Below are 16,471 nucleotides of genomic sequence, written 5' to 3' on the forward strand. Positions count from 1 at the left end.
CATACACATCATGATGGATGATGTGTACATTTACCACACGCACAATTTCTTTGGTTTGTGTCTATTTTGTGTAGGTACCCATGAATACTTGTCAACCTCACAATCCCATGAGTTGACAAAACAAGTTGTTGAGAGCAATGATGGCTTGGGATCACGTGGATTGTCTTTCCCACAGCTCTCTTCTACATGCCCCTCACATGGTTATGGCTTATTGTCCATTATGTATCATTTGCCCATATTGCCATGTTCACTTTGCATGATATGCCCATTACTATCCCTTTGCCATGCATTTGTGACCCATGCTTTGCATTACACATGAACATTGATTCTCATACTTGTATGTGTCTTTGCAAGCTTGGTGGAGATATTTCTTATTATTCCCATGATTATTTTGTTCCCAATGCTTATGATAATGCTTTGATCATGTTTCATTTTCGTGCTTGCGATATCTCATGCGCATTGCCTATATCTACTATTTGCTCACATGACATGTTTTCCATGATTTCCTTTAGTGTGTTGCATCTTCGCTCCACTAGTTTGCATGACTTGATCTCTATGCTTGATCATGTTGCATCATCCATGATTCATACTTTCTCATTTCATGCGGTTGATGACAACCATCTACATGCTTTGCACATGATTGTTATTGCTTCTTGTCACAACTATCCATGTGTTGCCTCTCTCATGCTAGATTTCCCATGTATTGAGTGCAACAATGCATTTAGCCTTGCTAATGAGATTGCCCCCATAGCATTCTCACATATGATTGGAGATTTTGACATATTTCTTGTGGAGCATGCTTGTCTTCCTTCTTTTCACCATATGCATCGTGCCATGAACATACAGGTTGTTGCATCATATTATTCACGCACTTGTGCTTATAATGGTTATGTGCAAGAGAAGAGAACCATCATGATCGATGATGTGTTTATCTACCATGCACATACGCTCTGTGTTTTGTTGTGTGCATGTGTAGGATACTTGGACTTTGTGTCGACTTCCACTTCACGTGAGTTGACCATTCGAGCTCTTGAGAGCGAGCCTCATACACTCGACCATGACTCGCTTCTACACCATACTTCCTACCACTTTGTCATTGTGAAGAATGCACAAGGACACACTTTCATGGTGACATCCTTCTCAAGCTTGGATATTGTGGATCATACTTCATGTGTTGCATGCACCATTTTCACGCATGTTCGACATATTCTTTCACCCATGATTGCCACATTTCCATGCTTCATGACATATATACCTTGTGTGTTGCATCCAATTCTTGGACTACTTGCTACTATCATATGGTTGGTTGCACCAATATCATTTCTTCACATATGCCATGTCCCTTTACTTGTCACATGATTCACTTAATTGCCCCACACATGATGAACAATTACTCTTTCTATTGTGTTGAGTGCCACACTATATTTACTACACCCTATGCACGTTATGCTTGGATTGTCTTGCACTTGACCCATGTGTTTAGACATCCCATCTTATTTGGTGTTGTGAATGATTCCTATGCCTACCATCGACCATTTGTCAAGTGCTTTATGCACGTTTGCTATGATCTTGAGGTTGATGCTTGTTCTCTTGTCAAATATATTAGCATCTCTACCTCACATTTAGATTCTTGTCCCCATGATATCTTTGCTTGTGCTCAATTTATGTGCTTACATGCCATATCATAATCCTTTGGCATACCATATGCTATGCTTGATGACAACACTTGTTGGGTGAATCACCTCTTGAATGCTTGGTTTTGCACTAATGCTAACCACATTTTTTTCCAAGTGTTTGTTGTTTCTTTTGAAGGAATCACAAGACGGTGCGACAGTGGAGAGTGCCCATTTTGATCTTGAAGATGACGAGTACTTGGTGAACGTCCACTTTTACACGGCGAAGCCATCTCTTTCCCATGGTGATTTGGTTTTCGACCCGAGGTCGGATCTTTCCCAAGGGAGGGGAGATGATGCTGAGCATCCTATGGACATCACCATGTCAAGAGTCCGTTCGGCGAGCGACACGTGTGACATCTACTTCACATATACAAAGGTGGATCATCTCCTTTACACGTGCTCACTTGACCCCTTCAAGGATGGTATACTACTTGACACTCCACTCGTGTGCATGCATAGGTATTGTCGGAGCTTCACGGACGACGAGGAGGAGTGCAAGCACTGAGGATCAACTACACCATCCGCGAGCGAAGCATGGAAGCGACAACGGAAGAGGAACCGGAGAAGGTTCCCAGGACCCAGACATCCGGCCCCTGGAGGTGTCAACGACAGCAGCAGCCCAACATCCGAAGAGCTAGACATCCGGCGCCTCCTGACAGCCCGGACATCCGGTCAGAAGCCCGGCAATCCAGCACTCCTATCGAGAGAGCATCGAGGCCAACCTCTCCAGCCGAGACATCCAGCCTGCAAGCCCTGACATCCGGCTCCCCGCGAACGGCCGGACATCCGGCACCCAGCCGGACATTCGGCGCCTCCCCGGGCGCATGGACAGGGCCCGAGGCCCATGTATCTTCCTTTTCCACTTACCCCTTCGTGGCTTGGACTATACATAGACCACCCCCTCCTCCTAGTTAGGGTTAGCAAATATGATAGTTCATTCTTAGGTGAGCTTTTCTCCTACCTCTAGTCTTGAGAGAGAGAGACTACCACTCCCATGGAGTTGACCTCCATGTGAGAAGATTCGTCTAGGGTACCATCAAGACCTCCTCTTGGAGATGAACCTTACCTTGTATCTTTCCCTTTGTTGTTCATGTACCCATGTGGATCTTGTGTGTTTGAGTGTCTAGTGGATGTGTGATTGGTCTTGTTCTTGAGTTTTTCCCCATGTGATTTCTCCCCGTTCTTACCTGTGTTCTTCATGTTCTTCGAGGGATCCCACTCCAATCGCGAAAGATCGGTCTACACCGGGTTAGACCCGTATCAGGAAAGCTACCTAAGATATTTATAGATGTAAATTTTCTTGTTGTGGCATCCATAAGATTCAAAACAAAAGTTTAATATTGACATAAAAACAATAATACTTCAAGCATACTAAGAAAGCAATCATGTCTTCTCTAAGTATCATGGCTAAAAAAGTTATCTTGTCAGGCTCTATCTTCATCACACAAAGTATTTATCATGCACAACCCCGACGACAAGCCAGGCAATTGTTTTATACTTACAATGTTCTCAAGCTTTTTCAACTTTCACGCAATACATGAGCGTGAGCCATGGATATAGCACTATAGGTGGAATATAGTATGGTGGAGGTTGTGAGGAAAAAGACAAAATGGGGAAGGTCTCACATCAACTAGGCAATTTTATGGGATATGGAGATGACCATCAATTGATATCGATGCAAGTTAGTAGGGATTGCCATGCAACAGATGCACTAGAGCTATAAGTGGATGAAAGCTCAAAAGAAAACTAAGTGGGTGTGCATCCAACTTGCTTGCTCACTAAGACCTAGGGCAATTTGAGGAGCCCATCATTGGAATATACAAGCCAAGTTCTATAATGAAAAATTCCCACTAGTATATGAAAGTGATAAAATAGGATACTCTCTATCATGAATAAAAGGTGCTATTTTTCAAGCACAAGTGTGGCGAAAGGATGGTAACATTGTCCCTTCTCTCTTTTTCTCTCTCCCCCCTTTTTGGGCTCTTTGGCCTTTTTCTAATTTTCTCTATTTTTTCGTCCGGAGCCTCATCCCGACTTGTGGGTGAAACATAGCCTCCATCATTCTTTCCTCACATGGGACAATGCTCTAATAATGATGATCATCACACTTTTATTTACTTACAACTCAAGAATTATAACTCGATACTAGAACAAAGATATTACTCTATATGAATGCCTCATGCGGTGTACCAGGATGTGCAATGATCTAGCATGTCATGTATAAAAAATACGAATGGTGGCCAAGCCACAAATACTATGTCAACTATATGATCACACAAAGCAATATGAAAATGATGGTATGTGTCATAATAAACGGAACGGTAGAAGTTGCATGGCAATATATCTCGGAATGGCTATGGAAATGCCATAATAGGTAGGTATGGTGGCTGTTTTGAGGAAGTGTAGATGGTGGGTTTAATGCACCGACGAAAGTTGCGTAGTACTAGAGAGGCTAATAATGGTGGAAGGGTGAGAGTGCATATAATCCATGGACTCAACATTAGTCATAAAGAATTCATATACTCACTACAGGAATCAGGAACTTTGCCATCAGCCATGGTTGACGGCAAAGCCATGCACGGCGGACGTCAAAGGCCTTTGCCGTTAGCGAGCAAGCGACAAGGATGAATAGGCTATGGCAAAGGCTTCTTTGCCATCTACTGGTGGACGGCAAAGATGCAAAGGTCATTGCCCTCAGCCAGCAGACGGCAATGAGGCTGGACGGCACATGTGCCAGCTTAGGTCCGTTAAGGGGTTAATGGCATGCTTTGCCGTCCGCCTGCAGACGGCAAAGACCTTTGTGTATTTGGTTGCTTTGCCGTCTGCCAGCGGACGACATAGCGTGCCACATGGCAGCACCTGGGGGCCTAGCCTATTTGGTTGCTTGGCCGTCCGCTGGCAGACGACAAAGATGCAATGGTCTTTGTTGTCTACTAGCGGACGCCAAATCATCCAAATAGCCAGCCTACTGCCCCAGGTTGCACAGGTAGCTGACACGTGGCATATTTGACGTGTGCTGGCTGATGGCAAAGCTCTTTGCAGTCCGCCAGTATACGGCAAAGAACCTATATAGCCCTTGTTTTTTTCCTGTTTTTTGACACTATTGGAAAAGGCAGTGCCTAGGAGGCGCTTAGGCACGCTTTGGCGCTAGGCGATGGCCAAACGCCTCGCCTAGGGCATAAGCGGAAGTCTAAGCAGGCCAAGCAAGAAATCTTACCATATTGCACTGATATGCCAAACATGCCATATTCAAATGGCAATAGCCTATAGTTAAATCATTAATATGACCTCAATTAATATAGTTACACATATAATACCACAAATATACCTTGATACGAAAAACTATATTATCGCCTAGGCTACGCCTAGGGTGCTTAAGCACCACCTAGGCACTAGGCGAAGGCCAATGGCCTCGCTTATTCCTACCGCTTTTTCCAACCACTTTTTTCTTAAATTCGTTTAATTTCACAGAATTTCACACACACACACACACACACACACACATATATGAAAATACTTTCGACAAGCATACCAACACATATACATACCAAATCATATCCCTGCCAAATGGATATGATCATCCAACACATATACATAGCAAATGGTTTCATCCAACACATATACATAGCCAACATATCCAACAACAAGCATACAATGGTTTCATCCATACATACATATATAGGTAGCAAGTTTGACATTGTTCATCCTAGAAAATCAAAACAAGAAGGAAGCATAAAGAGAATAGTAGACTCCATCAACACAAGCTTACTCATCTAAAGCAAATCTGCAAATTGGGAAAGAAGCATGTTATAAGAAGAAGAAGACTAGCTAGAAGAAGAAGAAGAGGAGGAAGAAGAAGAAGAAGAATAATAAGAAGAAGAAGAAGAAAAGGAAGAAGATTTTTTTTTCTTCTCTTTCTTTTTCTCCTCTCCTCTTTTTTATCTTTTTCTTCTTCTAACTAAGGTAGGTAAAAATGCCATTTTATTGCTAAGCTAGGTAAAATTGCTACGTGTAGGTCATTTTAGAGCTAAGCTAGGTAAATAGGTCATTTTGGAGCTTACTAAGGTTATTATGTCATTTTTGAGGAAAGTAAGGTAAGTCTATATCATTTTGGAGGTAACAAAGATTATCATGACATTTTTGAGGAAAGTTAGCTAAGTATAGCTCATTTTTGTCTAACTTAGGTAGTTATGCCATTTAGGAGGAAAGTAAGCTAAGTATGCATTTGTTAAGCAAAACACTAGAGAAAACTTACCCTCGTCACAACAAATGCGATGAAGATCGCAACTAAGGTAACAATTGATCCAACGGCATAATGATACCAAGCCTCATTATCAATGGCATATTGTCTAATCTTCTTAATCTTCAAGCGCACTGCATCCACCTTCAAGCGTATTGCATTCATATTCATCTTGTGATCATCGACCACATCGGCAACATACAACTCCAATTTCATCTTCTCTTCTTCAATTCTTTTAATTTTTTCTTTCAAATACTCATTTTCTTTTTCAACTAAATTTAGCTTCTCGACAAGAGGGTCGGTTGCAAATTCCAGTTCACATACCTCCTAGATTAAAATATCTCTATGTCAACTTGATGGCCATAGTTGTCATAAATGCAAAATGCAACAAATAGTTGTAAAAGAGGATTTACCACATCTGAATCATAAAGCGGGCGAGGCCGACAGGGACGGATATCAAGACCATGGCACTATGTATAACAAACAATCATACAATGTAAGAAAATTATACAAGTAACTATATAAATCATACAATCATACCAGTAACTATATAAATCAAGTACAACATAAAAAATTTCATACCTAGTAATAATCTGGATTGTCGGGTTCAATAAATGCTTATGGATCAATAAATGCACTATCATCATCACTATCAGTAATGACGTGCTCATCATCATCATAAATAAATGCATCATCATGTGGAAGGCCACCTCTACATAACCGGTCAAGCATTGACAGGTCATCCGCAATAGTAACCTCTTCTAGTTCAGGCTCTTCTTGTTCTGGCCGAGGGGTGAAGTCGGGTTCACTGTCGCTATCTACTTCAATGTTCTGGGTGAAGTAGAGCAGTTCTTGAAATGTTTTTTGGGAAGACGTGTTTCTTGGAAGAATTCTCCTTCATATGTGTCTGGGTTAATTGAGGTTCGTAATCATATTCATTGGGGGGGGCGAGGTGGTCTAACACGTGGAGGCACTTCATAAACGACATCCAAACCATTGAGATTAGGATCACTTTGACAGGCCCATGGTAGATAGAAAACTTGAGTTGCCCGTTGAGCCATAATATAAACATCGGGTACATCGAAATGGGTGCTTTGTTTGATTACCACTAGCCCTATATGTTCATGTGTCCTTCTAGTCTCCTTAGGATGGAACCAATAACATTTGAAGACTATGATGTTTGGTGGGTTTGCAACATAGAATTGAAGTTCATAAATTGCTTCAACTCTTCCATAATACTCGGTATCTCCTTCGCCGATAGCAGAGACACAACAATTCGGTCGGCCATGGATAGCTCTTTTCCATAGGTACGAAAGTGATACCCGTTAATGTCGTATTTGTCAAATGAATGGACCTTATAGTCAAAATCATTAGCGACTTGTCTCAATTCGGCGTCCATAAGCTCTGAATTAGCCTACAAGTTTCATACAAAAGGGATTGTTGCATTAGCCACAAATTACACGAAGAAATGAAATGGTCTAATGGACATTGCCGTTTGTTTGAACCAAAAGATGAAATCGGGATAGCCGCCTCCATGCTATGCCAGAAGCTCATACTCTTCGACGGAATCCTTTTCGATCACCGCTCGATACGAGAATTTGGCGACATATCAACTGTATCAAATTTATTCGGGAATAAGAGCAATTCAAAGGAATTAGAAGTTGCAAAACAATGTACTGAGAACTTACTCGATGTACGACCGCACTTCTGTTAGGTTGTTGAAGATATACAACGAAATGGTCTGCCATTCTTCGAAATCCAATCTTAAGGAATTAGAAGCACCGGCTGGTGTCAGATCCCCTTTGAATAGGCTGAGGTTGGATCGACCCTTTTTTGGGTTAACAACATTGTACCGAGGCTTCATATTATTGCAAATGACAATTTTTGGCTTCGTAGTGTGCTATCATGAAGTTTGCCGCCTCCACAGTAACGAATGCCTCGGCCATCGATGCTTCAATTCTATGTTTATTTTTACATTTTGCTCGAAGCGTCTTCTGCATCCTCTCAGTCGCGTAGCACGAACAATTTTACACAGCCCCCTCCCACCCCCCCCCCCCCGATCTTGCCTCGGTTGGGAGATGCAAAATCAAGTGCTGCATTGGATTAAAGAAGCCCGGTGGAAATATCTTCTCTAACTTGCAGATCAACTCCGGTGTCAACTCTTCCATTTCTTCTACCAGGTCAGGAGATAGTTCTTTAGCACAAAGAACATGAAAGAAATAGCTTAGCTCTGCCAGTACTAGCCATTCGTCCTCGGGTATGAATCCACGCAACATCACCGGCATTACCCGCTCAATCCATATGTGCCAATCATGACTCTTGAGACCAAATATCTTCAATTTTCCAAGACTCGTGTAACGCCCCGGTTTCGATGTGCCAGGTGTTTGCCAGTTATTCGCCGTCTTTGCCATGTTCAGCTGCTTGCTTGTTGCATTTTGCCATGTCATCATGTGCATCTCATTTTGCATACGTGTTCGTCTCATGCATCCGAGCATTTTCCCCATTATCCGTTTTGCAATCCGGCACTCCTATGTCATCCGACGTCCCCTTCTTGTCTCTTTTCGTGAGCGGGTGTTAAACATTCTCGGAATGGACCGTGATTTGCCAAGCGGCCTTGGTACACCACCGATAGACCGCCTGTCAAGTTTCGTGCCATTTGGAGTCCGTTTGATACTCCAACGGTTAACCGGGTGTCCACAAAGGCCTCTTTTGTGTGTAGCCCAACACCCCTTCATAACATCCCTTGAGCCAATCCAATCCCCCTCCATGCTCTTGGTCGTTCGATCACGATCGTGTGGGCGAAAACCGCTCCCCATTTGGAGTCTCCTAGCTCCCTCTACCTATTTAAACACCCCCTCGCCCGAAATTCGCGGATGAAACCACCCCAAACCCTAAATCTTCCCCTCCGCGCCGCGCCGGACATGTCCAACCCCGGCCGGACACATCCGGCGCCGCCGCCCGATGAACCCCAGCGCGTCACGTGGCACCGCGCCACCCACCTTCGCCGCCGGCCCGCCAGGCCCGCGCGGGGCCCTACCGGCCCGCGCGCCGCCGCGACCTGAGCGCTGCCTTCCGTGCCAGCGCCGCCGCCTGCCGGCGCGCCTCGCCGCCACCGCCCGTCGCCGCCTCTTCGCCGGTGCCGCCCCGCCGCCTTCCACCGGCGCCGCCTCGCCACCGCTTCCCCCCGCTGACTGACCGCCGCCCGACCCTCTACCTCAGCCCCGAGCGCCGCCGGCCACCACAGCTCCCTCCGCCGCCTCGCCATTGTCGCCGGTGACCTCGAGGTCGTGCCCCAACGCCGCTCGCCGCCCGGCGCCGCCCCTCGGAGCCCGCGCCCAGATCCGGCGAGATCCGGCCGGATCCACCCCGGATCTGCCTTGCCGGCGCCGCCCCTGCCTTCTCCGGCGTCCTTCTCCAGCGAGCTCCCTGGCCGGCCCCCCTCCTCTCCAACTCCGGCCGCCTCGAAGTCCATGCCCGACGACCCAGATCCAGATCTGAAAAACGGAGGTTGACCCCGAATTTTGCCAGTCCCGAAATATTTTGCATTCTGGTCCCTAGTTCATCATGCCATATCTCCTCATTCGTTGATCCGTTTTGCATGTTTAATATATCAAATTGTTCGTCATGAGATGCTCTTCATTTCATTCCATTGTGCCATGCTTGTTTGAGTCCATCTTGATGCCCTAATCCTCATTGCAAGAGTGCATGTTGCTGTTAACCTGCTGAAACTGTTATAACTTGCTGTTTTGTCTTTTTCGTTGCATTTTGTGTGTGCATCCTATGAACATGAGCTCTACATGTGTTTTGTGCTACATCATTCCATCTTTGCATTGGTGCAATCCATGTATTTTTTGTGAGTCTTGTACTGAGTGCATCAAGCTCGTGAAGTAGGGTACTTGCTGTTGCTGTGTTGATATGCTGAATCTGCTACATCATGATGCTATGTTAACCTTCTTCTACAAGTCATTCTATGCATAATCTGGAGATGTTTACTAATGATGTTTTGTTATACATGTCATGCTCTATACATTCATGCCCCTGGTTGCATTTATAGCCTGCTATAATATGTTGTTATCGTGCTCCAAACTTGCTAAATAATGTTGTTGTTAGCCTGATTAACATTAAGTTCAGTTTTGCCATGTGCTTTGCTAGTGATCCAAGCATGCTATAGACTTTATCTTGCCATGTTTAGCTTCATAAATATGCCGTATTACTGTTGGTCACCTTTCCATGCCATTTATTGCTCTGTGGTGAGTGGTACAAGCTCACCAACATGCCTACTTATCGTTGTTCCTGCCATGTATGAATCTGTCACATCATTTACCATATTTACATCGGTGCCATCATATTTTCTGTGCCCTTTTGGCTCATGGTCGGTAAGGGACTTTTGTTATACGAGATTAGTAGATTCACGCCATGCTTTTTTTTGCCATGTTAAATTCCTGGAACGTGTTGTTTGATAGCCCTAAATATTGCAACCTGATGTTATTTCTGCCAAGTCTGAAACTGTTAAAATTTGCAATCTTGTCATGTCCTTTTGAGCATGTTATGGTGTTTTCTGGAGATAGCTCAGTGTTCATGTTTTGTCATGCCTTACCTGTACTTCATGCCCATGCCTTTTTTTATTATGTTGGGGTGTTGTAGCTTACTGTTTTGATGCTTGCTAGATGCCTAGTTGCTGTTTTGGACAGCTTGTCCTTTAAACTTGTATAGAGTGTATGCGTTGAACCGTTGCTCCGTTTTGAGTGTGCTCTATATGAAACTTGCTTGATTTTGCATGAAGTTTCATATTATCATGTTTAATCCTTGTTGTGAGGTGTTCTCTTGATGTTTGTATGCATTTTGCATCAATGCCATGTTTAACTTGTTTTGCTCATATCTTCTAGGCCGTAGCTCCAAACGAATTGAACTTTATATGTAACTTGACTAGAATCTCGTGTAGATCATCTTGGTGCATCTTAACTTGCTATTGAACAATTTGAACATAAGGTTTATTCAGTTCTGGACCAATTTCTAAATTTGCATATGAGGACTTACCGGAATTGTTATATGTTGTTTCCGGCCTCATTTAAACTTGCCTTGATGTGTTGCTCTTGTTTGCATCATCTCTTGCCATGAGTAGCTTCATGTAGCCTTGTCAGGCATCATGCTTGGTTGTGCATCATGTCATGTATATGTGTGGTGTGTTTACCTTGTTGTGTGCTTCTTCTCGATAGTTCCCGTTACGTTGCGATTGTGAGGATTCGTTCGTCTACGCTTGGTTCGTCTTCGTGGCTTCATCTTCTTCATTGACTCGTTCTTCTTCCGAGAGGGATTTCAGGCAAGATGACCATCACCTTGGATCTCACTACTATCATTGCTATGCTAGTTGCTTCGTTCTATCGCTATGCTGCGGTACCTATCTTTTGCTCTTCAAGCCTCCCCAAATTGCCATGAACCTCTAACCTTTGTCACCCTTCCTAGCAAACCGTTGTTTGGCTATGTTACCGCTTTTGCTCAACCCCTCTTATAGCGTTGCTAGTTGCAGGTGAAGTTGAAGATTGCTCCATGGTGGACAGGATTATGTTGGGATATCACAATATCTCTTATATTATTAATGCATCTATATATTTGGTAAAGGGTGGAAGGCTTGGCCTTATGCCTGGTGTTCTGTTCCACTCTTGCCGCCCTAGTTTCTGTCATATCAGTATTATGTTCCCGGATTTTGTGTCCCTAATGCGGTTGGGTGATTTATGGGACCCCCTTGACAGTTCGCCTTGAATAAAACTCCTCCAGCAAGGCCCAACCTTGGTTTTACCATTTGCCTCACCACCACCTACTTTTCCCTTGGGAGTAATTAACCCAAGGGTTATCTTTATTTTAGCCCCCCCCCCCTCGGGCCAGTGCTTCTCTAAGTGCTGGTCTGAACTGAGTAGACTGCGGGGCCCCCTCGGGGAAACTCGAGGTCTGGTTTTACTCACAGGATGTCTCATCCGGTGTTGCCCTGAGAACGAGATATGTGCAGCTCCTATCGGGATTGTCGGTGCATCGGGCGGCTTTCCTGGTCTTGTTTTACCATTGTCGAAATGTCTTGTAAACCGGGATTCCGAGACTGATCGGGTCTTCCTGGGAGAAGGAATATCCTTCGCTGATCGCGAGAGCTTATCATGGGCTAAGTTGGGACACCCCTGTAGGGTTATAAACTTTCGAGAGCCGTGCCCGCGGTTATGTGGCAGATGGGAATTTGTTAATATCTGGTTGTAGATAACTTGACATCAGATCTGAATTAAAACGCATCAACCGCGTGTGTAGCCGTGATGGTCTCTTTTCGGCGGAGTCCGGGAAGCGAACACGGTTTTTGTGTTATGATTGACGTAAGTAGGAGCTCAGGATCACTTCTTGATCATTACTAGTTGACGACCGTTCCATTTGCTCTCTTCTCGCTCTCTTTTGCGTATGTTAGCCACCATATATGCTTAGTCGCTGCCGCAACCTCACCACTTTACCCCTTCCTTTCCCATTAAGCTTTACTAGTCTTGATATCCATGGTAATGGGATTGCCTAGTCCTCGTGGCTCATAGATTACTACAACAACAGTTGCATGTACAGGTTTGCGGTGATCATGACGCGAGAGCGATGTTTGCTTGTTTTGGACTTCTTCTTCTGCTGCTTCTTCGATCATGGGATAGGTTCCAGGTCGGCAGCCTGAGCTAGGAGGGTGGATGTCGTTTGAGTTTCTGTTTGTGTTTCATCCGTAGTCGGATGGTGCTCTTATGTAAGATGTTGTTGTATTCGTGTGGCATTGTATGCCTTATGTGTGTATCCCTATCTATTATGTAATGTTGATGTAATGATATCCACCTTGCCAAAGCGTCTTCAAGATGCGCTTCTATCCTTGGTGGGACCTTCGAGTTCCTTTAGGATAGGGTCGCATCTTGGGCGTGACAACTCGCTCCCCTCTTTAGATTCGCTGCATACCCATCGGGGAACATCAACTGCATTTTCACCCACAAGATAATTTCCCTCATAGCTGCCTTCCGAGGTTGAACCATCCCTTTGGCTTTGTCCACTTCTTATTTCCTTTTGGTGGTTGCATGTTTTGTAACGATCTATGACATAGCCCATCCTGATAGACTCTTGCCTTAGGATTATCCTTTGACTTCCCATCTATGCCAAAAAATGTACCAAAAAGTGCCTCGGCGATATTCTTCTCAGTGTGCATCATGTCGATGTTGTGTGGGCAAAGAAGGTCTTTGAAGTAAGGCAGATCCCACAAGCATGTCTTGTGAGTCCAGGCGTGTTGCGATTTATACCCCTTGAAATACCCTGGACGCTCTAGATCAGGCTCGAGAGCATTTTACTGATCCAAGATCTCTTGGCCTGTCAACGGGGGTGGTGCAGAGTCTTTCACAACTCTACCTTTGATGAAGTTCTTCTTGTCTTTCCTAGACTTATGGCGAGGATGCAAGAACGGTCTATGCATGTCGAAGCAAGAAAACTTGTGACCGGCCTCAAGCCAACGAAACTGAAGAGCTCCCTTGCATGTGGGGCACGGGAACCTTCCATGCACACACCAGCCAACGAATAGCGCATACGCCGGCAAGTCATGCGTCGAGTACATGTACCACACACGCATTATGAAGTTCTTTTTGCTAAAGGCGTCGTATGTCTTGAACCCATTATCCCAGGCTTCTTGCAATTCGTCCTTCAGCGGCTGCATGTACACATTCATATTCTTCCCCGCATAGTTGGGCCTTGGAATTATCAACGTCAGGAAAATGTTCTTTCTTTGCATAATTTGTCCGAGGGGGGGGGGTTGAGTGGAATGACAAATACGGGCCAAAAACTGTATTGGGTTGCCGTCAGACCAAACACACTGAACCCATCTGTGATGATGGCGACTTGAGGATGCCTCGGAGCTGCCGCTTTGTCGTCATGTAATGCATCGAAGCCCTTCCATGCTTCACCATCCGATGTATGCACCATCATCAGCTTCCCATCTGCATCTAGTTGGGTTCTTTTGCCTGTTTTGTGCCATGTCATCTATCTTGCCATGTCTTCGACCATGAAAAGACGTTGAAGTCTTGTCGTATATGTCTTCTCACCCATACCATTGTCTACCACAACATACCTGGATGACTTGCAAATGGGACAATACTTCAAGTCTGCATACTGAAGCCTAAATAAGGCACATCCACTCTCACAGGCATGTATCTTCTCATAGGGCATCTTAAGAGCACGGAGGATTTTGTCTGACTGGTACATGTTTGTAGGTAGTACATGACCTTTGGGTAGAAAACGTCCAAATATTGTCATCATCGCGTCGTACAATTCTCTGCCCAAGTTGAATTGAGCCTTCAGAGCCATTATTTGTGAGATGGCATCTAGCTGAAAAAGCTTAGTGTGCTCATGGAGAGGACGTTTTGAAGACTCCAACATTTCATTGAAGGCCTTTGCAGATTCCCCCATCTCATCGTCTGAGTCCCGAGCATCATCAAAGTCTTGCACCATGTCTTACATCCCGGTACCATGCTCGTCGGTGCGACGATGAAGCACCTCAGATCTGGCGCATTGGCCAGACTCACCATGAAATGTCCACACCGTATAATCTGGCGTAAAACCCCTCTTATGCAAGTGTTTGCTCATTTCATCCTCTGTCCTCTTGTGGCAATTGTTGCACCCGGCCCAAGGACACCAGGTTGTCCTCTGGCCATTTGCAAATGCGCCTCTTGGAAACTCCTTGGTTTTTGTTAACCATTCAGTGGTCATGTCTTTCTGACTAGTGTGACTGGTGTACATCCACGCACGATCACTCATCTTGCCTAGCTACTGGACACATAAGAAATATATATATATATATATATATAAATTAATCAGCATGTATATATTCATCAGCTAATGGAGTTTGTCACTTTTATTACGTCCATGCAACCTAGACGCTAATACGTAAAGATAGGTCCTAATCCCACCCGAGTATGTGTATATTGGGTTCGTTTTCCCATGCTTTGGTCCGGATCCGATGCAAAATTTCGGCAGCACCTCCCCGTTATTCTCCTGATACACGTCTCGGCAATAACCAGAGAGGATGTGTACCCGGGGAACAATGGGGAGGCACTGACGAAATTCTACATCGGATCCGGAGCAAAGCATATGGGAAAACAAACCCAATCAACACATACTCAGGTTGTCCATGGATAACGTTGGACAATTCGAAAGAATCACGGTTATAAATATGAAAATGCATGCATATTTATAGATGTAACCCTTTCGAATGGGAGACACATAGTGGCCACGCATACTGATGATTGAAGACACCTGGTGTTAGCAAATTTCATCGGCACGAAGACCGGAACAGAGCAAATCAAAGGGGGAGGAGGAGATGTCATTTGTGCTAACCCACGAACGGATGGGCGGAGCTCGTCGAACACTAGACCCTCGCAGCGACGAAAAAACTGCACATTTTAAATCGAAAGATGAGTTTCATAGCAATATTGTTTTTCCGTCAACCTAACTAAATATTTACAACAGGATGAGCGGGTTAGGTGTTCCTCGGTGTTGATAGAACCCTAAATATCAAGTATCATCGGTGCAAGATACATGAGGCGCTCAGCGTTGAACACCAGATCCACGTCCCACAAGTGACGCCAGCGCCCGATGTCCCGCAACAATAGTTCTGGTGGCCGATGACGGTCGAACACCTTGACAAATTTGTCTGGCAGCCTTTGCAATGAGGATTAAAGCCATGTTTTAAAAGTTCAAACAACCAAACCGACTTGAGTCAGTTTGGGTCCTTTCAAGTTTCAACACTTGGCTTGTAATCGTCATCTCAGAGGCTGCCAAACAAATTCGCAATGGTGTTTGACCGCCATCGACACCGAGAACTGTTGCTGCGGGACGCAGGACACCTGTGTCACTTGTGGGACATGAATGTAGTGCTCAACACCGACGGCCACATGTATCTTGCACTGAGGATACTTGCTATTTAGCGTCCTTCTCGAACGGCCCTGAGCTCTTGGCACTCGTTGGTGTTGTGGGTGTGGAGGTTGTGGTAGGCGCAGAATGGTCGGCTGCCCTTGGATGACTCTAGCTGGTCCCTGCCGTGCTTCGTGTCTGGCTCTGCTGTGAGCACGACTGCTCCTTTGCACTTCACGTCCTTGACCTTGGCCTTCTTCTCTTCTGGGTCAGCAGTTGGGAGCTCGAGGAGGGAGAGGCGTCCTTCCTCAGCTCTTGCACACTTGGTCGCCAGGTTGAACAGTTCCAGGGATGTGCACAACTCCTCGTGGATGGCGAGCTCCTCCTTCATCTTGACGTTGCGGACGCCATCAGAGAACGCTGAGATGATGGCCTCATCTGTCACCTTGGGGTTCTTGAGGCAGGTGCTGTTGAAGCGTTGGATGAACTTCTATAGAGTTTCTCCAGGCTGCTGCCTGATGCGGCGCAGGTCACCCACGGCCGGGGGACGGTCGCGAGTGCCCTGGAAGTTGGCGATGAAACGGCTGCGCATCTCGTTCTAGGAGGAGATCGAGCTGGGTGGCAGGTTTAGGAGCCAGGTGCAGGCACCATCCTTGAGCGCCAT

This window comes from Triticum aestivum, chromosome 1B (assembly GCF_018294505.1).
Source record: "Triticum aestivum cultivar Chinese Spring chromosome 1B, IWGSC CS RefSeq v2.1, whole genome shotgun sequence".
NCBI lineage: Eukaryota > Viridiplantae > Streptophyta > Magnoliopsida > Poales > Poaceae > Triticum > Triticum aestivum.